The sequence below is a fragment of the Gnatocerus cornutus genome, chromosome 1 (genome assembly GCF_029298725.1).
Source record: "Gnatocerus cornutus isolate USDA-ARS CGAHR chromosome 1, icGnaCorn1.1, whole genome shotgun sequence".
NCBI classification, from domain to species: domain Eukaryota; kingdom Metazoa; phylum Arthropoda; class Insecta; order Coleoptera; family Tenebrionidae; genus Gnatocerus; species Gnatocerus cornutus.
The window spans coordinates 2,950,414-2,978,179 of record NC_142233.1 but is presented as its reverse complement, the minus strand read 5'-3'; positions in this window follow the sequence as shown (position 1 = coordinate 2,978,179).

Below are 27,766 nucleotides of genomic sequence, written 5' to 3'. Positions count from 1 at the left end.
AAATCATCAAAATTCTTAGAGAAAACTGCATATTTCGATGCAAAACAACGATTTCTCGCCGATTTTCGTTGTTTTCTATCTTGAATTTGCCAAGAAGAGCACGAAATCTACAAAATCATGACTTTTTACCTAGATTCAACGGCTGAATTGCAAGAAAACAGCAGAATTCTGCACGAAGTCCTCAAAATTTTTAGAGAAAACTGCATATTTCGATGCAAAACAACGATTTCTCGCCGATTTTCGTTGTTTTCTATCTTGAATTTGCCAAGAAGAGCACGAAATCTACAAAATCATGACTTTTTACCTAGATTCAACGGCTGAATTGCAAGAAAACAGCAGAATTCTGCACGAAATCATCAAAGTTCTCACAGAAAACCGCATATTTCGATGCAAAACAACGATTTCTCGCCGATTTTCGTTGTTTTCTATCTTGAATTTGCCAAGAAGAGCACGAAATCTACAAAATCATGACTTTTTAACTAGATTCAACGGCTGAATTGCAAGAAAACAGCAGAATTCTGCACGAAATCATCAAAATTCTTACAGAAAACCGCATATTTCGATGCAAAACGACGATTTCTCGCCGATTTTCGTTGTTTTCTGGCTTGAATTCGCGAAGAAGAGCACGAAATCTACAAAATCATGACTTTTTACCAAGATTCAACAGCTGAATTGCAAGAAAACAGCAGAATTTTGCACGAAATCATCAAAATTCTTACAGAAAACCGCATATTTCGATGCAAAACGACGATTTCTCGCCGATTTTCGTTATTTTCAGGCATGAATTTGCAAAGAAGAGCACGAAATCTACAAAATCATGACTTTTTACCAAGATTCAAGGGCTGAATTGCAAGAAAACAGCAGAATTCTGCACGAAATCATCAAAATTCTTAGAGAAAACCGCATATTTCGATGCAAAACGACGATTTCTCGCTGATTTTCGTTGTTTTCTATCTTGAATTCGCAAAGAAGAGCACGAAATCTACAAAATCATGACTTTTTACAAAGATTCAACGGCTGAATTGCAAGAAAACAGCAGAATTCTGCACGAGATCGTCAAAATCTTAGAGAAAACCGCATATTTCGATGCAAAACGACGATTTCTCGCCGATTTCCGTTGTTTTCTGGCTTGAATTCGCAAAGAAGAGCACGAAATCTACAAAATCATCACTTTTTACCAAGATTCAACGGCTGAATTGCAAGAAAACAGCAGAATTCTGCACGAAATCATCAAAATTCTTAGAGAAAACCTCATATTTCGATGCAAAACGACGATTTCTCGCTGATTTTCGTTGTTTTTTGTCTTGAATTTGCAAAGAAGAGCACGGAATCTACAAAATCATGACTTTTAACCAAGATTCAACGGCTGAATTGCAAGAAAACAGCAGAATTCTGCACGAAATCATCAAAATTCTTAAGAAAACCGCATATTTCGATGCAAAACGACGATTTCTTGCCGATTTTCGTTGTTTTCTGGCTTGAATTCGCAAAGAAGAGCACGAAATCTACAAAATCATGACTTTTTACCAAGATTCAACGGCTGAATTGCAAGAAAACAGCAGAATTCTGCACGAAATCATCAAAATTCTTACAGAAAACCGCATATTTCGATGCAAAACGACGATTTCTCGCCGGTTTTCGTTGTTTTCTGGCTTGAATTCGCAAAGAAGAGCACGAAATCTACAAAATCATGACTTTTTATCAAGATTCAACGGCTGAATTGCAAGAAAACAGCAGAATTCTGCACGAAATCATCAGAATTCTTAGAGAAAACTGCATATTTCGATGCAAAACAACGATTTCTCGCCGATTTTCGTTGTTTTCTATCTTAAATTCGCCAAGAAGAGCACGAAATCTACAAAATCATGACTTTTTACCTAGATTCAACGGCTGAATTGCAAGAAAACAGCAAAATTCTGCACGAAATCGTCAAAATTCTTAGAGAAAACCGCATATTTCGATGCAAAACGACGATTTCTCGCCGATTTTCGTTGTTTTCTGGCTTGAATTCGCAAAGAAGAGCACGAAATCTACAAAATCATTACTTTTTACAAAGATTCAACGGCTGAATTGCAAGAAAACAGCAGAACTCTGCACGAAATTATCAAAATTCTTAGAGAAAACCGCATATTTCGATGCAAAACGACGATTTCTCGCCGATTTTCTTGGATTTCTGGCTTAAATTCGCAAAGAAAAGCACGAAATCTACAAAATCATGACTTTTTACCAAGATTCAACGGCTGAATTGCAAGAAAACAGCAGAATTCTGCACGAAATCATCAAAATTCTTACAGAAAACCGCACTTTTCGATGCAAAACGACGATTTCTCGGCGATTTTCGTTGTTTTCTGGCTTGAATTCGCAAAGAAGAGCACGAAATCTACAAAATCATCACTTTTTACCAAGATTCAACGGCTGAATTGCAAGAAAACAGCAGAATTCTGCACGAAATCATCAAAATTCTTAGAGAAATCCGCATATTTCGATGCAAAACGACGATATCTCGCCGATCTTCGTGGTTTTCTGGCTTAAATTCGCAAAGAAGAGCGCGAAATCTACAAAATCATGACTTTTTACCAAGATTCAACGGCTGAATTGCAAGAAAACAGCAGAATTCTGCACGAAATCATCAAAATTCTTACAGAAAACCGCATATTTCGATGCAAAACGATTATTTCTTGCCGATTTTCGTTGTTTTCTGGCTTGAATTCGCAAAGAAGAGCACGAAATCTACAAAATCATGACTTATTACCAAGATTCAACGGCTGAATTGCAAGAAAACAGCAGAATTCTGCACGAAATCATCAAAATTCTTACAGAAAATCGCATATTTCGATGCAAAACGACGATTTCTCGCCGATTTTTGTTGTTTTCTGGCTTGAATTCGCAAAGAAGAGCACGAAATCTACAAAATCATGACTTATTACCAAGATTCAACGGCTGAATTGCAAGAAAACAGCAGAATTCTGCACGAAATCATCGAAATTCTTAAAGAAAATCGCATATTTCGATGCAAAACGACGATTTCTCGCCGATTTTCGTTGTTTTCTGGCTTAAATTCGCAAAGAAGAGCACGAAATCTACAAAATCATGACTTTTTACCAAGATTCAACGGCTGAATTGCAAGAAAACAGCAGAATTCTGCACGAAATCATCAAAATTCTTACAGAAAACCGCATATTTCGATGCAAAACGACGATTTCTCGCTGATTTTCGTTGTTTTCTATCTTGAATTCGCAAAGAAGAGCACGAAATCTACAAAATCATGACTTTTTACAAAGATTCAACGGCTGAATTGCAAGAAAACAGCAGAATTCTGCACGAGATCGTCAAAATCTTAGAGAAAACCGCATATTTCGATGCAAAACGACGATTTCTCGCCGATTTCCGTTGTTTTCTGGCTTGAATTCGCAAAGAAGAGCACGAAATCTACAAAATCATCACTTTTTACCAAGATTCAACGGCTGAATTGCAAGAAAACAGCAGAATTCTGCACGAAATCATCAAAATTCTTAGAGAAAACCTCATATTTCGATGCAAAACGACGATTTCTCGCTGATTTTCGTTGTTTTTTGTCTTGAATTTGCAAAGAAGAGCACGGAATCTACAAAATCATGACTTTTAACCAAGATTCAACGGCTGAATTGCAAGAAAACAGCAGAATTCTGCACGAAATCATCAAAATTCTTAAGAAAACCGCATATTTCGATGCAAAACGACGATTTCTTGCCGATTTTCGTTGTTTTCTGGCTTGAATTCGCAAAGAAGAGCACGAAATCTACAAAATCATGACTTTTTACCAAGATTCAACGGCTGAATTGCAAGAAAACAGCAGAATTCTGCACGAAATCATCAAAATTCTTACAGAAAACCGCATATTTCGATGCAAAACGACGATTTCTCGCCGGTTTTCGTTGTTTTCTGGCTTGAATTCGCAAAGAAGAGCACGAAATCTACAAAATCATGACTTTTGACCAAGATTCAACGGCTGAATTGCAAGAAAACAGCAGAATTCTGCACGAAATCATCAAAATTCTTAGAGAAAACCGCATATTTCGATGTAAAACGACGATTTCTCGCTGATTTTCGTCGTTTTCTATCTTGAATTCGCAAAGAAGAGCACGAAATCTACAAAATCATGACATTTTACCAAGATTCAACGGCTGAATTGCAAGAAAACAGCAGAATTCTGCACGAAATCGTCAAAATTCTTACAGAAAACCGCATATTTCGATGCAAAACGACGATTTCTCGCCGATTTTCGTTGTTTTCTGGCTTGAATTCGCAAAGAAGAGCACGGAATCTACAAAATCATGACTTTTTACCAAGATTCAACGGCTGAATTGCAAGAAAACAGCAGAAATCTGCACGAAATCATCAAAATTCTTACAGAAAACCGCATATTTCGATGCAAAACGACGATTTCTCGCCGATTTTCGTTGTTTTCTGGCATGAATTCGCAAAGAAGAGCACAAAATCTACAAAATCATGACTTTTTACCAAGATTCAACGGCTGAATTGCAAGAAAACAGCAGAATTCTGCACGAAATCATCAAAATTCTTAGAGAAAACCGCATATTTCGATGCAGAACGACGATTTCTCGCTGATTTTCGTTGTTGTCTATCTTGAATTCGCAAAGAAGAGCACGGAATCTACAAAATCATGACTTTTAACCAAGATTCAACGGCTGAATTGCAAGAAAACAGCAGAATTCTGCACGAAATCATCAAAATTCTTACAGAAAACCGCATATTTCGATGCAAAACGACGATTTCTTGCCGATTTTCGTTGTTTTCTGGCTTGAATTCGCAAAGAAGAGCACGAAATCTACAAAATCATGACTTTTTACCAAGATTCATCGGCTGAATTGCAAGAAAACAGCAGAATTCTGCACGAAATCATCAAAATTCTTACAGAAAACCGCATTTTTCGATGCAAAACGACGATTTCTCGCCGATTTTCGTTGTTTTCTGGCTTGAATTCGCAAAGAAGAGCACGAAATCTACTAAATCATGACTTTTTACCAAGATTCAACGGCTGAATTGCAAGAAAACAGCAGAATTCTGCACGAAATCATCAAAATTCTTACAGAAAACCGCATATTTCGATGCAAAACAACGATTTCTCGCCAATTTTTGTTGTTTTCTGGCTTGAATTCGCAAAGAAGAGCACGAAATCTACAAAATCATCACTTTTTACCAAGATTCTACGGCTGAATTGCAAGAAAACAGCAGAATTCTGTACGAAATCATCAAAATTCTTACAGAAAACCGCATATTTCGATGCAAAACGACGATTTCTCGCCGGTTTTCGTTGTTTTCTGGCTTGAATTCGCAAAGAAAAGCACGAAATCTACAAAATCATGACTTTTTATCAAGATTCAACGGCTGAATTGCAAGAAAACAGCAGAATTCTGCACGAAATCATCAAAATTCTTAGAGAAAACTGCATATTTCGATGCAAAACAACGATTTCTCGCCGATTTTCGTTGTTTTCTATCTTAAATTCGCCAAGAAGAGCACGAAATCTACAAAATCATGACTTTTTACCTAGATTCAACGGCTGAATTGCAAGAAAACAGCAAAATTCTGCACGAAATCGTCAAAATTCTTAGAGAAAACCGCATATTTCGATGCAAAACGACGATTTCTCGCCGATTTTCGTTGTTTTCTGGCTTGAATTCGCAAAGAAGAGCACGAAATCTACAAAATCATTACTTTTTACAAAGATTCAACGGCTGAATTGCAAGAAAACAGCAGAATTCTGCACGAGATCGTCAAAATTCTTAGAGAAAACCGCATATTTCGATGCAAAACGACGATTTCTCGCCGATTTCCGTTGTTTTCTGGCTTGAATTCGCAAAGAAGAGCACGAAATCTACAAAATCATCACTTTTTTCCAAGATTCAACGGCTGAATTGCAAGAAAACAGCAGAATTCTGCACGAAATCATCAAAATTCTTAGAGAAAACCTCACATTTCGATGCAAAACGACGATTTCTCGCTGATTTTCGTTGTTTTTTATCTTGAATTCGCAAAGAAGAGCACGGAATCTACAAAATCATGACTTTTTACCAAGATTCAACTGCTGAATTGCAAGAAAACAGCAGAATTCTGCACGAAATCATCAAAATTCTTACAGAAAACCGCATATTTCGATGCAAAACGACGATTTCTTGCCGATTTTCGTTGTTTTCTGGCTTGAATTCGCAAAGAAGAGCACGAAATCTACAAAATCATGACTTTTTACCAAGATTCAACGGCTGAATTGCAAGAAAACAGCAGAATTCTGCACGAAATCATCAAAATTCTTACAGAAAACCGCATTTTTCGATGCAAAACGACGATTTTTCGCCGATTTTCGTTGTTTTCTGGCTTGAATTCGCAAAGAAGAGCACGAAATCTACAAAATCATCACTTTTTACCAAGATTCTACGGCTGAATTGCAAGAAAACAGCAGAATTCTGCACGAAATCGTCAAAATTCTTAGAGAAAACCGCATATTTCGATGCAAAACGACGATTTCTCGCCGATTTTCGTTGTTTTCTGGCTTGAATTCGCAAAGAAGAGCACGAAATCTACAAAATCATCACTTTTTACCAAGATTCAACGGCTGAATTGCAAGAAAACAGCAGAATTCTGCACGAAATCATCAAAATTCTTAGAGAAAACCGCATATTTCGATGCAAAACGACGATATCTCGCCGATCTTCGTGGTTTTCTGGCTTAAATTCGCAAAGAAGAGCACGAAATCTACAAAATCATGACTTTTTACCAAGATTCAACTGCTGAATTGCAAGAAAACAGCAGAATTCTGCACGAAATCATCAAAATTCTTACAGAAAACCGCATATTTCGATGCAAAACGATTATTTCTTGCCGACTTTCGTTGATTTTTGGCTTGAATTCGCAAAGAAGAGCACGAAATCTACAAAATCATGACTTATTACCAAGATTCAACGGCTAAATTGCAAGAAAACAGCAGAATTCTGCACGAAATCATCAAAATTCTTACAGAAAATCGCATATTTCGATGCAAAACGACGATTTCTCGCCGATTTTCGTTGTTTTCTATCTTGAATTCGCAAAGAAGAGCACGAAATCTACAAAATCATGACTTTTTACCAAGATTCAACGGCTGAATTGCAAGAAAACAGCAGAATTCTGCACGAAATCATCAAAATTCTTAGAGAAAACTGCATATTTCGATGCAAAACAACGATTTCTCGCCGATTTTCGTTGTTTTCAATCTTGAATTTGCCAAGAAGAGCACGAAATCTACAAAATCATGACTTTTTACCTAGATTCAACGGCTGAATTGCAAGAAAACAGCAGAATTCTGCACGAAGTCCTCAAAATTTTTAGAGAAAACTGCATATTTCGATGCAAAACAACGATTTCTCGCCGATTTTCGTTGTTTTCTATCTTGAATTTGCCAAGAAGAGCACGAAATCTACAAAATCATGACTTTTTACCTAGATTCAACGGCTGAATTGCAAGAAAACAGCAGAATTCTGCACGAAATCATCAAAGTTCTCACAGAAAACCGCATATTTCGATGCAAAACAACGATTTCTCGCCGATTTTCGTTGTTTTCTATCTTGAATTTGCCAAGAAGAGCACGAAATCTACAAAATCATGACTTTTTAACTAGATTCAACGGCTGAATTGCAAGAAAACAGCAGAATTCTGCACGAAATCATCAAAATTCTTACAGAAAACCGCATATTTCGATGCAAAACGACGATTTCTCGCCGATTTTCGTTGTTTTCTGGCTTGAATTCGCGAAGAAGAGCACGAAATCTACAAAATCATGACTTTTTACCAAGATTCAACAGCTGAATTGCAAGAAAACAGCAGAATTCTGCACGAAATCATCAAAATTCTTACAGAAAACCGCATATTTCGATGCAAAACGACGATTTCTCGCCGATTTTCGTTATTTTCAGGCATGAATTTGCAAAGAAGAGCACGAAATCTACAAAATCATGACTTTTTACCAAGATTCAAGGGCTGAATTGCAAGAAAACAGCAGAATTCTGCACGAAATCATCAAAATTCTTAGAGAAAACCGCATATTTCGATGCAAAACGACGATTTCTCGCTGATTTTCGTTGTTTTCTATCTTGAATTCGCAAAGAAGAGCACGAAATCTACAAAATCATGACTTTTTACAAAGATTCAACGGCTGAATTGCAAGAAAACAGCAGAATTCTGCACGAGATCGTCAAAATCTTAGAGAAAACCGCATATTTCGATGCAAAACGACGATTTCTCGCCGATTTCCGTTGTTTTCTGGCTTGAATTCGCAAAGAAGAGCACGAAATCTACAAAATCATCACTTTTTACCAAGATTAAACGGCTGAATTGCAAGAAAACAGCAGAATTCTGCACGAAATCATCAAAATTCTTAGAGAAAACCTCATATTTCGATGCAAAACGACGATTTCTCGCTGATTTTCGTTGTTTTTTGTCTTGAATTTGCAAAGAAGAGCACGGAATCTACAAAATCATGACTTTTAACCAAGATTCAACGGCTGAATTGCAAGAAAACAGCAGAATTCTGCACGAAATCATCAAAATTCTTAAGAAAACCGCATATTTCGATGCAAAACGACGATTTCTTGCCGATTTTCGTTGTTTTCTGGCTTGAATTCGCAAAGAAGAGCACGAAATCTACAAAATCATGACTTTTTACCAAGATTCAACGGCTGAATTGCAAGAAAACAGCAGAATTCTGCACGAAATCATCAAAATTCTTACAGAAAACCGCATATTTCGATGCAAAACGACGATTTCTCGCCGGTTTTCGTTGTTTTCTGGCTTGAATTCGCAAAGAAGAGCACGAAATCTACAAAATCATGACTTTTTATCAAGATTCAACGGCTGAATTGCAAGAAAACAGCAGAATTCTGCACGAAATCATCAGAATTCTTAGAGAAAACTGCATATTTCGATGCAAAACAACGATTTCTCGCCGATTTTCGTTGTTTTCTATCTTAAATTCGCCAAGAAGAGCACGAAATCTACAAAATCATGACTTTTTACCTAGATTCAACGGCTGAATTGCAAGAAAACAGCAAAATTCTGCACGAAATCGTCAAAATTCTTAGAGAAAACCGCATATTTCGATGCAAAACGACGATTTCTCGCCGATTTTCGTTGTTTTCTGGCTTGAATTCGCAAAGAAGAGCACGAAATCTACAAAATCATTACTTTTTACAAAGATTCAACGGCTGAATTGCAAGAAAACAGCAGAATTCTGCACGAGATCGTCAAAATTCTTAGAGAAAACCGCATATTTCGATGCAAAACGACGATTTCTCGCCGATTTCCGTTGTTTTCTGGCTTGAATTCGCAAAGAAGAGCACGAAATCTACAAAATCATCACTTTTTACCAAGATTCAACGGCTGAATTGCAAGAAAACAGCAGAATTCTGCACGAAATCATCAAAATTCTTAGAGAAAACCTCACATTTCGATGCAAAACGACGATTTCTCGCTGATTTTCGTTGTTTTTTATCTTGAATTCGCAAAGAAGAGCACGGAATCTACAAAATCATGACTTTTTACCAAGATTCAACGGCTGAATTGCAAGAAAACAGCAGAATTCTGCACGAAATCATCAAAATTCTTACAGAAAACCGCATATTTCGATGCAAAACGACGATTTCTTGCCGATTTTCGTTGTTTTCTGGCTTGAATTCGCAAAGAAGAGCACGAAATCTACAAAATCATGACTTTTTACCAAGATTCAACGGCTGAATTGCAAGAAAACAGCAGAATTCTGCACGAAATCATCAAAATTCTTACAGAAAACCGCATTTTTCGATGCAAAACGACGATTTTTCGCCGATTTTCGTGGTTTTCTGGCTTAAATTCGCAAAGAAGAGCACGAAATCTACAAAATCATCACTTTTTACCAAGATTCAACGGCTGAATTGCAAGAAAACAGCAGAATTCTGCACGAAATCATCAAAATTCTTAGAGAAAACTGCATATTTCGATGCAAAACAACGATTTCTCGCCGATTTTCGTTGTTTTCTATCTTGAATTTGCCAAGAAGAGCACGAAATCTACAAAATCATGACTTTTTACCTAGATTCAACGGCTGAATTGCAAGAAAACAGCAGAATTCTGCACGAAGTCCTCAAAATTTTTAGAGAAAACTGCATATTTCGATGCAAAACAACGATTTCTCGCCGATTTTCGTTGTTTTCTATCTTGAATTTGCCAAGAAGAGCACGAAATCTACAAAATCATGACTTTTTACCTAGATTCAACGGCTGAATTGCAAGAAAACAGCAGAATTCTGCACGAAATCATCAAAGTTCTCACAGAAAACCGCATATTTCGATGCAAAACAACGATTTCTCGCCGATTTTCGTTGTTTTCTATCTTGAATTTGCCAAGAAGAGCACGAAATCTACAAAATCATGACTTTTTAACTAGATTCAACGGCTGAATTGCAAGAAAACAGCAGAATTCTGCACGAAATCATCAAAATTCTTACAGAAAACCGCATATTTCGATGCAAAACGACGATTTCTCGCCGATTTTCGTTGTTTTCTGGCTTGAATTCGCGAAGAAGAGCACGAAATCTACAAAATCATGACTTTTTACCAAGATTCAACAGCTGAATTGCAAGAAAACAGCAGAATTCTGCACGAAATCATCAAAATTCTTACAGAAAACCGCATATTTCGATGCAAAACGACGATTTCTCGCCGATTTTCGTTATTTTCAGGCATGAATTTGCAAAGAAGAGCACGAAATCTACAAAATCATGACTTTTTACCAAGATTCAAGGGCTGAATTGCAAGAAAACAGCAGAATTCTGCACGAAATCATCAAAATTCTTAGAGAAAACCGCATATTTCGATGCAAAACGACGATTTCTCGCTGATTTTCGTTGTTTTCTATCTTGAATTCGCAAAGAAGAGCACGAAATCTACAAAATCATGACTTTTTACAAAGATTCAACGGCTGAATTGCAAGAAAACAGCAGAATTCTGCACGAGATCGTCAAAATCTTAGAGAAAACCGCATATTTCGATGCAAAACGACGATTTCTCGCCGATTTCCGTTGTTTTCTGGCTTGAATTCGCAAAGAAGAGCACGAAATCTACAAAATCATCACTTTTTACCAAGATTAAACGGCTGAATTGCAAGAAAACAGCAGAATTCTGCACGAAATCATCAAAATTCTTAGAGAAAACCTCATATTTCGATGCAAAACGACGATTTCTCGCTGATTTTCGTTGTTTTTTGTCTTGAATTTGCAAAGAAGAGCACGGAATCTACAAAATCATGACTTTTAACCAAGATTCAACGGCTGAATTGCAAGAAAACAGCAGAATTCTGCACGAAATCATCAAAATTCTTAAGAAAACCGCATATTTCGATGCAAAACGACGATTTCTTGCCGATTTTCGTTGTTTTCTGGCTTGAATTCGCAAAGAAGAGCACGAAATCTACAAAATCATGACTTTTTACCAAGATTCAACGGCTGAATTGCAAGAAAACAGCAGAATTCTGCACGAAATCATCAAAATTCTTACAGAAAACCGCATATTTCGATGCAAAACGACGATTTCTCGCCGGTTTTCGTTGTTTTCTGGCTTGAATTCGCAAAGAAGAGCACGAAATCTACAAAATCATGACTTTTTATCAAGATTCAACGGCTGAATTGCAAGAAAACAGCAGAATTCTGCACGAAATCATCAGAATTCTTAGAGAAAACTGCATATTTCGATGCAAAACAACGATTTCTCGCCGATTTTCGTTGTTTTCTATCTTAAATTCGCCAAGAAGAGCACGAAATCTACAAAATCATGACTTTTTACCTAGATTCAACGGCTGAATTGCAAGAAAACAGCAAAATTCTGCACGAAATCGTCAAAATTCTTAGAGAAAACCGCATATTTCGATGCAAAACGACGATTTCTCGCCGATTTTCGTTGTTTTCTGGCTTGAATTCGCAAAGAAGAGCACGAAATCTACAAAATCATTACTTTTTACAAAGATTCAACGGCTGAATTGCAAGAAAACAGCAGAACTCTGCACGAAATTATCAAAATTCTTAGAGAAAACCGCATATTTCGATGCAAAACGACGATTTCTCGCCGATTTTCTTGGATTTCTGGCTTAAATTCGCAAAGAAAAGCACGAAATCTACAAAATCATGACTTTTTACCAAGATTCAACGGCTGAATTGCAAGAAAACAGCAGAATTTTGCACGAAATCATCAAAATTCTTACAGAAAACCGCACTTTTCGATGCAAAACGACGATTTCTCGGCGATTTTCGTTGTTTTCTGGCTTGAATTCGCAAAGAAGAGCACGAAATCTACAAAATCATCACTTTTTACCAAGATTCAACGGCTGAATTGCAAGAAAACAGCAGAATTCTGCACGAAATCATCAAAATTCTTAGAGAAATCCGCATATTTCGATGCAAAACGACGATATCTCGCCGATCTTCGTGGTTTTCTGGCTTTAAATTCGCAAAGAAGAGCGCGAAATCTACAAAATCATGACTTTTTACCAAGATTCAACGGCTGAATTGCAAGAAAACAGCAGAATTCTGCACGAAATCATCAAAATTCTTACAGAAAACCGCATATTTCGATGCAAAACGATTATTTCTTGCCGATTTTCGTTGTTTTCTGGCTTGAATTCGCAAAGAAGAGCACGAAATCTACAAAATCATGACTTATTACCAAGATTCAACGGCTGAATTGCAAGAAAACAGCAGAATTCTGCACGAAATCATCAAAATTCTTACAGAAAATCGCATATTTCGATGCAAAACGACGATTTCTCGCCGATTTTCGTTGTTTTCTGGCTTGCATTCGCAAAGAAGAGCACGAAATCTACAAAATCATGCCTTTTTACCAAGATTCAACGGCTGAATTGCAAGAAAACAGCAGAATTCTGCACGAAATCATCAAAATTCTTACAGAAAACCGCATATTTCGATGCAAAACAACGATTTCTCGCCGATTTTTGTTGTTTTCTGGCTTGAATTCGCAAAGAAGAGCACGAAATCTACAAAATCATGACTTATTACCAAGATTCAACGGCTGAATTGCAAGAAAACAGCAGAATTCTGCACGAAATCATCGAAATTCTTAAAGAAAATCGCATATTTCGATGCAAAACGACGATTTCTCGCCGATTTTCGTTGTTTTCTGGCTTAAATTCGCAAAGAAGAGCACGAAATCTACAAAATCATGACTTTTTACCAAGATTCAACGGCTGAATTGCAAGAAAACAGCAGAATTCTGCACGAAATCATCAAAATTCTTACAGAAAACCGCATATTTCGATGCAAAACGACGATTTCTCGCCGATTTTTGTTGTTTTCTGGCATGAATTCACAAAGAAGAGCACGAAATCTACAAAATCATGACTTTTGACCAAGATTCAACGGCTGAATTGCAAGAAAACAGCAGAATTCTGCACGAAATCATCAAAATTCTTAGAGAAAACCGCATATTTCGATGTAAAACGACGATTTCTCGCTGATTTTCGTCGTTTTCTATCTTGAATTCGCAAAGAAGAGCACGAAATCTACAAAATCATGACATTTTACCAAGATTCAACGGCTGAATTGCAAGAAAACAGCAGAATTCTGCACGAAATCGTCAAAATTCTTACAGAAAACCGCATATTTCGATGCAAAACGACGATTTCTCGCCGATTTTCGTTGTTTTCTGGCTTGAATTCGCAAAGAAGAGCACGGAATCTACAAAATCATGACTTTTTACCAAGATTCAACGGCTGAATTGCAAGAAAACAGCAGAAATCTGCACGAAATCATCAAAATTCTTACAGAAAACCGCATATTTCGATGCAAAACGACGATTTCTCGCCGATTTTCGTTGTTTTCTGGCATGAATTCGCAAAGAAGAGCACAAAATCTACAAAATCATGACTTTTTACCAAGATTCAACGGCTGAATTGCAAGAAAACAGCAGAATTCTGCACGAAATCATCAAAATTCTTAGAGAAAACCGCATATTTCGATGCAGAACGACGATTTCTCGCTGATTTTCGTTGTTGTCTATCTTGAATTCGCAAAGAAGAGCACGGAATCTACAAAATCATGACTTTTAACCAAGATTCAACGGCTGAATTGCAAGAAAACAGCAGAATTCTGCACGAAATCATCAAAATTCTTACAGAAAACCGCATATTTCGATGCAAAACGACGATTTCTTGCCGATTTTCGTTGTTTTCTGGCTTGAATTCGCAAAGAAGAGCACGAAATCTACAAAATCATGACTTTTTACCAAGATTCAACGGCTGAATTGCAAGAAAACAGCAGAATTCTGCACGAAATCATCAAAATTCTTACAGAAAACCGCATTTTTCGATGCAAAACGACGATTTCTCGCCGATTTTCGTTGTTTTCTGGCTTGAATTCGCAAAGAAGAGCACGAAATCTACTAAATCATGACTTTTTACCAAGATTCAACGGCTGAATTGCAAGAAAACAGCAGAATTCTGCACGAAATCATCAAAATTCTTACAGAAAACCGCATATTTCGATGCAAAACAACGATTTCTCGCCAATTTTTGTTGTTTTCTGGCTTGAATTCGCAAAGAAGAGCACGAAATCTACAAAATCATCACTTTTTACCAAGATTCTACGGCTGAATTGCAAGAAAACAGCAGAATTCTGTACGAAATCATCAAAATTCTTACAGAAAACCGCATATTTCGATGCAAAACGACGATTTCTCGCCGGTTTTCGTTGTTTTCTGGCTTGAATTCGCAAAGAAAAGCACGAAATCTACAAAATCATGACTTTTTATCAAGATTCAACGGCTGAATTGCAAGAAAACAGCAGAATTCTGCACGAAATCATCAAAATTCTTAGAGAAAACTGCATATTTCGATGCAAAACAACGATTTCTCGCCGATTTTCGTTGTTTTCTATCTTAAATTCGCCAAGAAGAGCACGAAATCTACAAAATCATGACTTTTTACCTAGATTCAACGGCTGAATTGCAAGAAAACAGCAAAATTCTGCACGAAATCGTCAAAATTCTTAGAGAAAACCGCATATTTCGATGCAAAACGACGATTTCTCGCCGATTTTCGTTGTTTTCTGGCTTGAATTCGCAAAGAAGAGCACGAAATCTACAAAATCATTACTTTTTACAAAGATTCAACGGCTGAATTGCAAGAAAACAGCAGAACTCTGCACGAAATCATCAAAATTCTTAGAGAAAACCGCATATTTCGATGCAAAACGACGATTTCTCGCCGATTTTCTTGGTTTTCTGGCTTAAATTCGCAAAGAAGAGCACGAAATCTACAAAATCATGACTTTTTACCAAGATTCAACGGCTGAATTGCAAGAAAACAGCAGAATTCTGCACGAAATCATCAAAATTCTTACAGAAAACCGCATTTTTCGATGCAAAACGACGATTTCTCGGCGATTTTCGTTGTTTTCTGGCTTGAATTCGCAAAGAAGAGCACGAAATCTACAAAATCATGACTTTTTACCAAGATTCAACGGCTGAATTGCAACAAAACGGCAGAATTCTGCACGCAATCGTCAAAATTCTTAGAGAAAACCGCATATTTCGATGCAAAACGACGATTTCTCGCCGATTTTCGTTGTTTTCTGGCTTGAATTCGCAAAGAAGAGCACGAAATCTACAAAATCATCACTTTTTACCAAGATTCAACGGCTGAATTGCAAGAAAACAGCAGAATTCTGCACGAAATCATCAAAATTCTTACAGAAAACCGCATATTTCGATGCAAAACGATTATTTCTTGCCGATTTTCGTTGTTTTCTGGCATGAATTCGTAAAGAAGAGCACGAAATCTACAAAATCATGACTTTTTACCAAGATTCAACGGCTGAATTGCAAGAAAACAGCAGAATTCTGCACGAAATCATCAAAATTCTTAGAGAAAACCGCATATTTCGATGCAAAACGACGATTTCTCGCTGATTTTCGTTGTTGTCTATCTTGAATTCGCAAAGAAGAGCACGAAATCTACAAAATCATGACATTTTACCAAGATTCAACGGCTGAATTGCAAGAAAACAGCCGAATTCTGCACGAAATCGTCAAAATTCTTAGAGAAAACCGCATATTTCGATGCAAAACGACGATTTCTCGCCGATTTTCGTTGTTTTCTGGCTTGAATTCGCATAGAAGAGCACGAAATCCACAAAATCATTACTTTTTACAAAGATTCAACGGCTGAATTGCAAGAAAACAGCAGAATTCTGCACGAAATCATCAAAATTCTTAGAGAAAACCGCATATTTCGATGCAAAACGACGATTTCTCGCCGATTTTCGTGGTTTTCTGGCTTAAATTCGCAAAGAAGAGCACGAAATCTACAAAATCATGACTTTTTACCAAGATTCAACGGCTGAATTGCAAGAAAACAGCAGAATTCTGCACGAAATCATCAAAATTCTTACAGAAAACCGCATTTTTCGATGCAAAACGACGATTTCTCGCCGATTTTCGTTGTTTTCTGGCTTGAATTCGCAAAGAAGAGCACGAAATCTACTAAATCATGACTTTTTACCAAGATTCAACGGCTGAATTGCAAGAAAACAGCAGAATTCTGCACGAAATCATCAAAATTCTTACAGAAAACCGCATATTTCGATGCAAAACAACGATTTCTCGCCGATTTTTGTTGTTTTCTGGCTTGAATTCGCAAAGAAGAGCACGAAATCTACAAAATCATCACTTTTTACCAAGATTCTACGGCTGAATTGCAAGAAAACAGCAGAATTCTGTACGAAATCATCAAAATTCTTACAGAAAACCGCATATTTCGATGCAAAACGACGATTTCTCGCCGGTTTTCGTTGTTTTCTGGCTTGAATTCGCAAAGAAGAGCACGAAATCTACAAAATCATGACTTTTTATCAAGATTCAACGGCTGAATTGCAAGAAAACAGCAGAATTCTGCACGAAATCATCAAAATTCTTAGAGAAAACTGCATATTTCGATGCAAAACAACGATTTCTCGCCGATTTTCGTTGTTTTCTATCTTAAATTCGCCAAGAAGAGCACGAAATCTACAAAATCATGACTTTTTACCTAGATTCAACGGCTGAATTGCAAGAAAACAGCAAAATTCTGCACGAAATCGTCAAAATTCTTAGAGAAAACCGCATATTTCGATGCAAAACGACGATTTCTCGCCGATTTTCGTTGTTTTCTGGCTTGAATTCGCAAAGAAGAGCACGAAATCTACAAAATCATTACTTTTTACAAAGATTCAACGGCTGAATTGCAAGAAAACAGCAGAACTCTGCACGAAATCATCAAAATTCTTAGAGAAAACCGCATATTTCGATGCAAAACGACGATTTCTCGCCGATTTTCTTGGTTTTCTGGCTTAAATTCGCAAAGAAGAGCACGAAATCTACAAAATCATGACTTTTTACCAAGATTCAACAGCTGAATTGCAAGAAAACAGCAGAATTCTGCACGAAATCATCAAAATTCTTACAGAAAACCGCATTTTTCGATGCAAAACGACGATTTCTCGGCGATTTTCGTTGTTTTCTGGCTTGAATTCGCAAAGAAGAGCACGAAATCTACAAAATCATGACTTTTTACCAAGATTCAACGGCTGAATTGCAACAAAACGGCAGAATTCTGCACGAAATCGTCAAAATTCTTAGAGAAAACCGCATATTTCGATGCAAAACGACGATTTCTCGCCGATTTTCGTTGTTTTCTGGCTTGAATTCGCAAAGAAGAGCACGAAATCTACAAAATCATCAGTTTTTACCAAGATTCAACGGCTGAATTGCAAGAAAACAGCAGAATTCTGCACGAAATCATCAAAATTCTTAGAGAAAACCGCATATTTCGATGCAAAACGACGATATCTCGCCGATCTTCGTGGTTTTCTGGCTTAAATTCGCAAAGAAGAGCGCGAAATCTACAAAATTATGACTTTTTACCAAGATTCAACGCCTGAATTGCAAGAAAACAGCAGAATTCTGCACGAAATCATCAAAATTCTTACAGAAAACCGCATATTTCGATGCAAAACGATTATTTCTTGCCGATTTTCGTTGTTTTCTGGCATGAATTCGCAAAGAAGAGCACAAAATCTACAAAATCATGACTTTTTACCAAGATTCAACGGCTGAATTGCAAGAAAACAGCAGAATTCTGCACGAAATCATCAAAATTCTTAGAGAAAACCGCATATTTCGATGCAAAACGACGATTTCTCGCTGATTTTCGTTGTTGTCTATCTTGAATTCGCAAAGAAGAGCACGAAATCTACAAAATCATGACATTTTACCAAGATTCAACGGCTGAATTGCAAGAAAACAGCCGAATTCTGCACAAAATCGTCAAAATTCTTAGAGAAAACCGCATATTTCGATGCAAAACGACGATTTCTCGCCGATTTTCGTTGTTTTCTGGCTTGAATTCGCATAGAAGAGCACGAAATCCACAAAATCATTACTTTTTACAAAGATTCAACGGCTGAATTGCAAGAAAACAGCAGAATTCTGCACGAAATCATCAAAATTCTTAGAGAAAACCGCATATTTCGATGCAAAACGACGATTTCTCGCCGATTTTCGTGGTTTTCTGGCTTAAATTCGCAAAGAAGAGCACGAAATCTACAAAATCATGACTTTTTACCAATATTCAACGGCTGAATTGCAAGAAAACAGCAGAATTCTGCACGAAATCATCAAAATTCTTACAGAAAACCGCATTTTTCGATGCAAAACGACGATTTCTCGGCGATTTTCGTTGTTTTCTGGCTTGAATTCGCAAAGAAGAGCACGAAATCGACAAAATCATGACTTTTTACCAAGATTCAACGGCTGAATTGCAAGAAAACAGCAGAATTCTGCACGAAATCGTCAAAATTCTTAGAGAAAACCGCATATTTCGATGCAAAACGACGATTTCTCGCCGATTTTCGTTGTTTTCTGGCTTGAATTCGCAAAGAAGAGCACGAAATCTACAAAATCATCACTTTTTACCAAGATTCAACGGCTGAATTGCAAGAAAACAGCAGAATTCTGCACGAAATCATCAAAATTCTTAGAGAAAACCGCATATTTCGATGCAAAACGACGATATCTCGCCGATCTTCGTGGTTTTCTGGCTTAAATTCGCAAAGAAGAGCACGAAATCTACAAAATCATGACTTTTTACCAAGATTCAACGGCTGAATTGCAAGAAAACAGCAGAATTCTGCACGAAATCATCAAAATTCTTACAGAAAACCGCATATTTCGATGCAAAACGATTATTTCTTGCCGATTTTCGTTGTTTTCTGGCTTGAATTCGCAAAGAAGAGCACGAAATCTACAAAATCATGACTTATTACCAAGATTCAACGGCTGAATTGCAAGAAAACAGCAGAATTCTGCACAAAATCATCAAAATTCTTACAGAAAATCGCATATTTCGATGCAAAACGACGATTTCTCGCCGATTTTCGTTGTTTTCTGGCTTGAATTCGCAAAGAAGAGAACGAAATCTACAAAATCATGACTTTTTACCAAGATTCAACGGCTGAATTGCAAGAAAACAGCAGAATTCTGCACGAAATCATCAAAATTCTTACAGAAAACCGCATATTTCGATGCAAAACAACGATTTCTCGCCGATTTTTGTTGTTTTCTGGCTTGAATTCGCAAAGAAGAGCACGAAATCTACAAAATCATGACTTATTACCAAGATTCAACGGCTGAATTGCAAGAAAACAGCAGAATTCTGCACGAAATCATCAAAATTCTTAGAGAAAACCGCATATTTCGATGCAAAACGACGATTTCTCGCCGATTTTCGTTGTTTTCTGGCTTGAATTCGCAAAGAAGAGCACGAAATCTACAAAATCATCACTTTTTACCAAGATTCAACGGCTGAATTGCAAGAAAACAGCAGAATTCTGCACGAAATCATCAAAATTCTTAGAGAAAACCGCATATTTCGATGCAAAACGACGATATCTCGCCGATCTTCGTGGTTTTCTGGCTTAAATTCGCAAAGAAGAGCGCGAAATCTACAAAATCATGACTTTTTACCAAGATTCAACGGCTGAATTGCAAGAAAACAGCAGAATTCTGCACGAAATCATCAAAATTCTTACAGAAAACCGCATATTTCGATGCAAAACGATTATTTCTTGCCGATTTTCGTTGTTTTCTGGCTTGAATTCGCAAAGAAGAGCACGAAATCTACAAAATCATGACTTATTACCAAGATTCAACGGCTGAATTGCAAGAAAACAGCAGAATTCTGCACGAAATCATCAAAATTCTTACAGAAAATCGCATATTTCGATGCAAAACGACGATTTCTCGCCGATTTTCGTTGTTTTCTGGCTTGCATTCGCAAAGAAGAGCACGAAATCTACAAAATCATGACTTTTTACCAAGATTCAACGGCTGAATTGCAAGAAAACAGCAGAATTCTGCACGAAATCATCAAAATTCTTAGAGAAAACCGCATATTTCGATGCAAAACGACGATTTCTCGCTGATTTTCGTTGTTGTCTATCTTGAATTCGCAAAGAAGAGCACGAAATCTACAAAATCATGACATTTTACCAAGATTCAACGGCTGAATTGCAAGAAAACAGCCGAATTCTGCACGAAATCGTCAAAATTCTTAGAGAAAACCGCATATTTCGATGCAAAACGACGATTTCTCGCCGATTTTCGTTGTTTTCTGGCTTGAATTCGCATAGAAGAGCACGAAATCCACAAAATCATTACTTTTTACAAAGATTCAACGGTTGAATTGCAAGAAAACAGCAGAATTCTGCACGAAATCATCAAAATTCTTAGAGAAAACCGCATATTTCGATGCAAAACGACGATTTCTCGCCGATTTTCGTGGTTTTCTGGCTTAAATTCGCAAAGAAGAGCACGAAATCTACAAAATCATGACTTTTTACCAAGATTCAACGGCTGAATTGCAAGAAAACAGCAGAATTCTGCACGAAATCATCAAAACTCTTACAGAAAACCGCATTTTTCGATGCAAAACGACGATTTCTCGGCGATTTTCGTTGTTTTCTGGCTTGAATTCGCAAAGAAGAGCACGAAATCGACAAAATCATGACTTTTTACCAAGATTCAACGGCTGAATTGCAAGAAAACAGCAGAATTCTGCACGAAATCGTCAAAATTCTTAGAGAAAACCGCATATTTCGATGCAAAACGACGATTTCTCGCCGATTTTCGTTGTTTTCTGGCTTGAATTCGCAAAGAAGAGCACGAAATCTACAAAATCATCACTTTTTACCAAGATTCAACGGCTGAATTGCAAGAAAACAGCAGAATTCTGCACGAAATCATCAAAATTCTTAGAGAAAACCGCATATTTCGATGCAAAACGACGATATCTCGCCGATCTTCGTGGTTTTCTGGCTTAAATTCGCAAAGAAGAGCACGAAATCTACAAAATCATGACTTTTTACCAAGATTCAACGGCTGAATTGCAAGAAAACAGCAGAATTCTGCACGAAATCATCAAAATTCTTACAGAAAACCGCATATTTCGATGCAAAACGATTATTTCTTGCCGATTTTCGTTGTTTTCTGGCTTGAATTCGCAAAGAAGAGCACGAAATCTACAAAATCATGACTTATTACCAAGATTCAACGGCTGAATTGCAAGAAAACAGCAGAATTCTGCACAAAATCATCAAAATTCTTACAGAAAATCGCATATTTCGATGCAAAACGACGATTTCTCGCCGATTTTCGTTGTTTTCTGGCTTGAATTCGCAAAGAAGAGCACGAAATCTACAAAATCATGACTTTTTACCAAGATTCAACGGCTGAATTGCAAGAAAACAGCAGAATTCTGCACGAAATCATCAAAATTCTTACAGAAAACCGCATATTTCGATGCAAAACAACGATTTCTCGCCGATTTTTGTTGTTTTCTGGCTTGAATTCGCAAAGAAGAGCACGAAATCTACAAAATCATGACTTATTACCAAGATTCAACGGCTGAATTGCAAGAAAACAGCAGAATTCTGCACGAAATCATCAAAATTCTTACAGAAAATCGCTTATTTCGATGCAAAACGACGATTTCTCGGCGATTTTCGTTGTTTTCTGGCTTGAATTCGCAAAGAAGAGCACGAAATCTACAAAATCATGACTTTTTACCAAGATTCAACGGCTGAATTGCAAGAAAACAGCAGAATTCTGCACGAAATCGTCAAAATTCTTAGAGAAAACCGCATATTTCGATGCAAAACGACGATTTCTCGCCGATTTTCGTTGTTTTCTGGCTTGAATTCGCAAAGAAGAGCACGAAATCTACAAAATCATCACTTTTTACCAAGATTCAACGGCTGAATTGCAAGAAAACAGCAGAATTCTGCACGAAATCATCAAAATTCTTAGAGAAAACCGCATATTTCGATGCAATACGACGATATCTCGCCGATCTTCGTGGTTTTCTGGCTTAAATTCGCAAAGAAGAGCGCGAAATCTACAAAATCATGACTTTTTACTAAGATTCAACGGCTGAATTGCAAGAAAACAGCAGAATTCTGCACGAAATCATCAAAATTCTTACAGAAAACCGCATATTTCGATGCAAAACGATTATTTCTTGCCGATTTTCGTTGTTTTCTGGCTTGAATTCGCAAAGAAGAGCACGAAATCTACAAAATCATGACTTATTACCAAGATTCAACGGCTGAATTGCAAGAAAACAGCAGAATTCTGCACGAAATCATCAAAATTCTTACAGAAAATCGCATATTTCGATGCAAAACGACGATTTCTCGCCGATTTTCGTTGTTTTCTGGCTTGCATTCGCAAAGAAGAGCACGAAATCTACAAAATCATGACTTTTTACCAAGATTCAACGGCTGAATTGCAAGAAAACAGCAGAATTCTGCACGAAATCATCAAAATTCTTACAGAAAACCGCATATTTCGATGCAAAACAACGATTTCTTGCCGATTTTTGTTGTTTTCTGGCTTGAATTCGCAAAGAAGAGCACGAAATCTACAAAATCATGACTTATTACCAAGATTCAACGGCTGAATTGCAAGAAAACAGCAGAATTCTGCACGAAATCATCAAAATTCTTAAAGAAAATCGCATATTTCGATGCAAAACGACGATTTCTCGCCGATTTTCGTTGTTTTCTGGCTTAAATTCGCAAAGAAGAGCACGAAATCTACAAAATCATGACTTTTTACCAAGATTCAACGGCTGAATTGCAAGAAAACAGCAGAATTCTGCACGAAATCATCAAAATTCTTACAGAAAACCGCATATTTCGATGCAAAACGACGATTTCTCGCCGATTTTCGTTGTTTTCTGGCATGAATTCGCAAAGAAGAGCACGAAATCTACAAAATCATGACTTTTGACCAAGATTCAACGGCTGAATTGCAAGAAAACAGCAGAATTCTGCACGAAATCATCAAAATTCTTAGAGAAAACCGCATATTTCGATGTAAAACGACGATTTCTCGCTGATTTTCGTTGTTTTCTATCTTGAATTAGCAAAGAAGAGCACGAAATCTACAAAATCATGACATTTTACCAAGATTCAACGGCTGAATTGCAAGAAAACAGCAGAATTCTGCACGAAATCGTCAAAATTCTTACAGATAACCGCATATTTCGATGCAAAACGACGATTTCTCGCCGATTTTCGTTGTTTTCTGGCTTGAATTCGCAAAGAAGAGCACGGAATCTACAAAATCATGACTTTTTACCAAGATTCAACGGCTGAATTGCAAGAAAACAGCAGAATTCTGCACGAAATCATCAAAATTCTTACAGAAAACCGCATATTTCGATGCAAAACGACGATTTCTCGCCGATTTTCGTTGTTTTCTGGCATGAATTCGCAAAGAAGAGCACAAAATCTACAAAATCATGACTTTTTACCAAGATTCAACGGCTGAATTGCAAGAAAACAGCAGAATTCTGCACGAAATCATCAAAATTCTTAGAGAAAACCGCATATTTCGATGCAAAACGACGATTTCTCGCTGATTTTCGTTGTTGTCTATCTTGAATTTGCAAAGAAGAACACGAAATCTACAAAATCATCACATTTTACCAAGATTCAACGGCTGAATTGCAAGAAAACAGCCGAATTCTGCACGAAATCGTCAAAATTCTTAGAGAAAACCGCATATTTCGATGCAAAACGACGATTTCTCGCCGATTTTCGTTGTTTTCTGGCTTGAATTCGCATAGAAGAGCACGAAATCCACAAAATCATTACTTTTTACAAAGATTCAACGGCTGAATTGCAAGAAAACAGCAGAATTCTGCACGAAATCATCAAAATTCTTAGAGAAAACCGCATATTTCGATGCAAAACGACGATTTCTCGCCGATTTTCGTGGTTTTCTGGCTTAAATTCGCAAAGAAGAGCACGAAATCTACAAAATCATGACTTTTTACCAAGATTCAACGGCTGAATTGCAAGAAAACAGCAGAATTCTGCACGAAATCATCAAAATTCTTACAGAAAACCGCATTTTTCGATGCAAAACGACGATTTCTCGGCGATTTTCGTTGTTTTCTGGCTTGAATTCGCAAAGAAGAGCACGAAATCGACAAAATCATGACTTTTTACCAAGATTCAACGGCTGAATTGCAAGAAAACAGCAGAATTCTGCACGAAATCGTCAAAATTCTTAGAGAAAACCGCATATTTCGATGCAAAACGACGATTTCTCGCCGATTTTCGTTGTTTTCTGGCTTGAATTCGCAAAGAAGAGCACGAAATCTACAAAATCATCACTTTTTACCAAGATTCAACGGCTGAATTGCAAGAAAACAGCAGAATTCTGCACGAAATCATCAAAATTCTTAGAGAAAACCGCATATTTCGATGCAAAACGACGATATCTCGCCGATCTTCGTGGTTTTCTGGCTTAAATTCGCAAAGAAGAGCACGAAATCTACAAAATCATGACTTTTTACCAAGATTCAACGGCTGAATTGCAAGAAAACAGCAGAATTCTGCACAAAATCATCAAAATTCTTACAGAAAATCGCATATTTCGATGGAAAACGACGATTTCTCGCCGATTTTCGTTGTTTTCTGGCTTGAATTCGCAAAGAAGAGCACGAAATCTACAAAATCATGACTTTTTACCAAGATTCAACGGCTGAATTGCAAGAAAACAGCAGAATTCTGCACGAAATCATCAAAATTCTTACAGAAAACCGCATATTTCGATGCAAAACAACGATTTCTCGCCGATTTTTGTTGTTTTCTGGCTTGAATTCGCAAAGAAGAGCACGAAATCTACAAAATCATGGCTTATTACCAAGATTCAACGGCTGAATTGCAAGAAAACAGCAGAATTCTGCACGAAATCATCAAAATTCTTACAGAAAATCGCTTATTTCGATGCAAAACGACAATTTCTCGCCGATTGTCGTTGTTTTCTGGCTTAAATTCGCAAAGAAGAGCACGAAATCTACAAAATCATGACTTTTTACCAAGATTCAACGGCTGAATTGCAAGAAAACAGCAGAATTCTGCACGAAATCATCAAAATTCTTACAGAAAACCGCATATTTCGATGCAAAACAACGATTTCTCGCCGATTTTTGTTGTTTTCTGGCTTGAATTCGCAAAGAAGAGCACGAAATCTACAAAATCATTACTTTTTACCAAGATTCTACGGTTGAATTGCAAGAAAACAGCAGAATTCTGCACGAAATCATCAAAATTCTTACAGAAAACCGCATATTTCGATGCAAAACGACGATTTCTCGCCGATTTTCGTTGTTTTCTGGCTTGAATTCGCAAAGAAGAGCACGAAATCTACAAAATCATGACTTATTACCAAGATTCAACGGCTGAATTGCAAGAAAACAGCAGAATTCTGCACGAAATCATCAAAATTCTTACAGAAAATCGCATATTTCGATGCAAAACGACGATTTCTCGCCGATTTTCGTTGTTTTCTATCTTGAATTTGCCAAGAAGAGCACGAAATCTACAAAATCATGACTTTTTACCTAGATTCAACGGCTGAATTGCAAGAAAACAGCAGAATTCTGCACGAAATCATCAAAATTTTTAGAGAAAACTGCATATTTCGATGCAAAACAACGATTTCTCGCCGATTTTCGTTGTTTTCTATCTTGAATTTGCCAAGAAGAGCACGAAATCTACAAAATCATGACTTTTTACCTAGATTCAACAGCTGAATTGCAAGAAAACAGCAGAATTCTGCACGAAATCATCAAAATTCTTACAGAAAACCGCATATTTCGATGCAAAACAACGATTTCTCGCCGATTTTCGTTGTTTTCTATCTTGAATTTGCCAAGAAGAGCACGAAATCTACAAAATCATGACTTTTTACCTAGATTCAACGGCTGAATTGCAAGAAAACAGCAGAATTCTGCACGAAATCATCAAAATTCTTACAGAAAACCGCATATTTCGATGCAAAACTACGATTTCTCGCCGATTTTCGTTGTTTTCTGGCTTGAATTCGCAAAGAAGAGCACGAAATCTACAAAATCATGACTTTTTACCAAGATTCAACGGCTGAATTGCAAGAAAACAGCAGAATTCTGCACGAAATCATCAAAATTCTGACAGAAAATCGCATATTTCGATGCAAAACGACGATTTCACGCCGATTTTCGTTGTTTTCAGGCATAAATTTGCAAAGAAGATCACGAAATCTACAAAATCATGACTTTTTACCAAGATTCAACGGCTGAATTGCAAGAAAACAGCAGAATTCTGCACGAAATCATCAAAATTCTTACAGAAAACCGCATATTTTGATGCAAAACGACGATTTCTCGCCGATTTTCGTTGTTTTCTGGCTTGAATTCGCAAAGAAGAGCACGAAATCTACAAAATCATCACTTTTTACCAAGATTCAACGGCTGAATTGCAAGAAAACAGCAGAATTCTGCACGAAATCATCAAAATTCTTACAGAAAACCGCATATTTCGATGCAAAACGACGATTTCTCGCCGATTTTCGTTGTTTTCTGGCTTGAATTCGCAAAGGAGAGCACGAAATCTACAAAATCATGACTTTTTACCAAGATTCAACGGCTGAATTGCAAGAAAACAGCAGAATTCTGCACGAAATCATCAAAATTCTTAGAGAAAACTGCATATTTCGATGCAAAACAACGATTTCTCGCCGATTTTCGTTGTTTTCTATCTTGAATTTGCCAAGAAGAGCACGAAATCTACAAAATCATGACTTTTTACCTAGATTCAACGGCTGAATTGCAAGAAAACAGCAGAATTCTGCACGAAATCCTCAAAATTTTTAGAGAAAACTGCATATTTTGATGCAAAACAACGATTTCTCGCCGATTTTCGTTGTTTTCTATCTTGAATTTGCCAAGAAGAGCACGAAATCTACAAAATCATGACTTTTTACCTAGATTCAACGGCTGAATTGCAAGAAAACAGCAGAATTCTGCACGAAATCATCAAAATTCTTACAGAAAACCGCATATTTCGATGCAAAACAACGATTTCTCGCCGATTTTCGTTGTTTTCTATCTTGAATTTGCCAAGAAGAGCACGAAATCAACAAAATCATGACTTTTTACCTAGATTCAACGGCTGAATTGCAAGAAAACAGCAGAATTCTGCACGAAATCCTCAAAATTTTTAGAGAAAACTGCATATTTTGATGCAAAACAACGATTTCTCGCCGATTTTCGTTGTTTTCTATCTTGAATTTGCCAAGAAGAGCACGAAATCTACAAAATCATGACT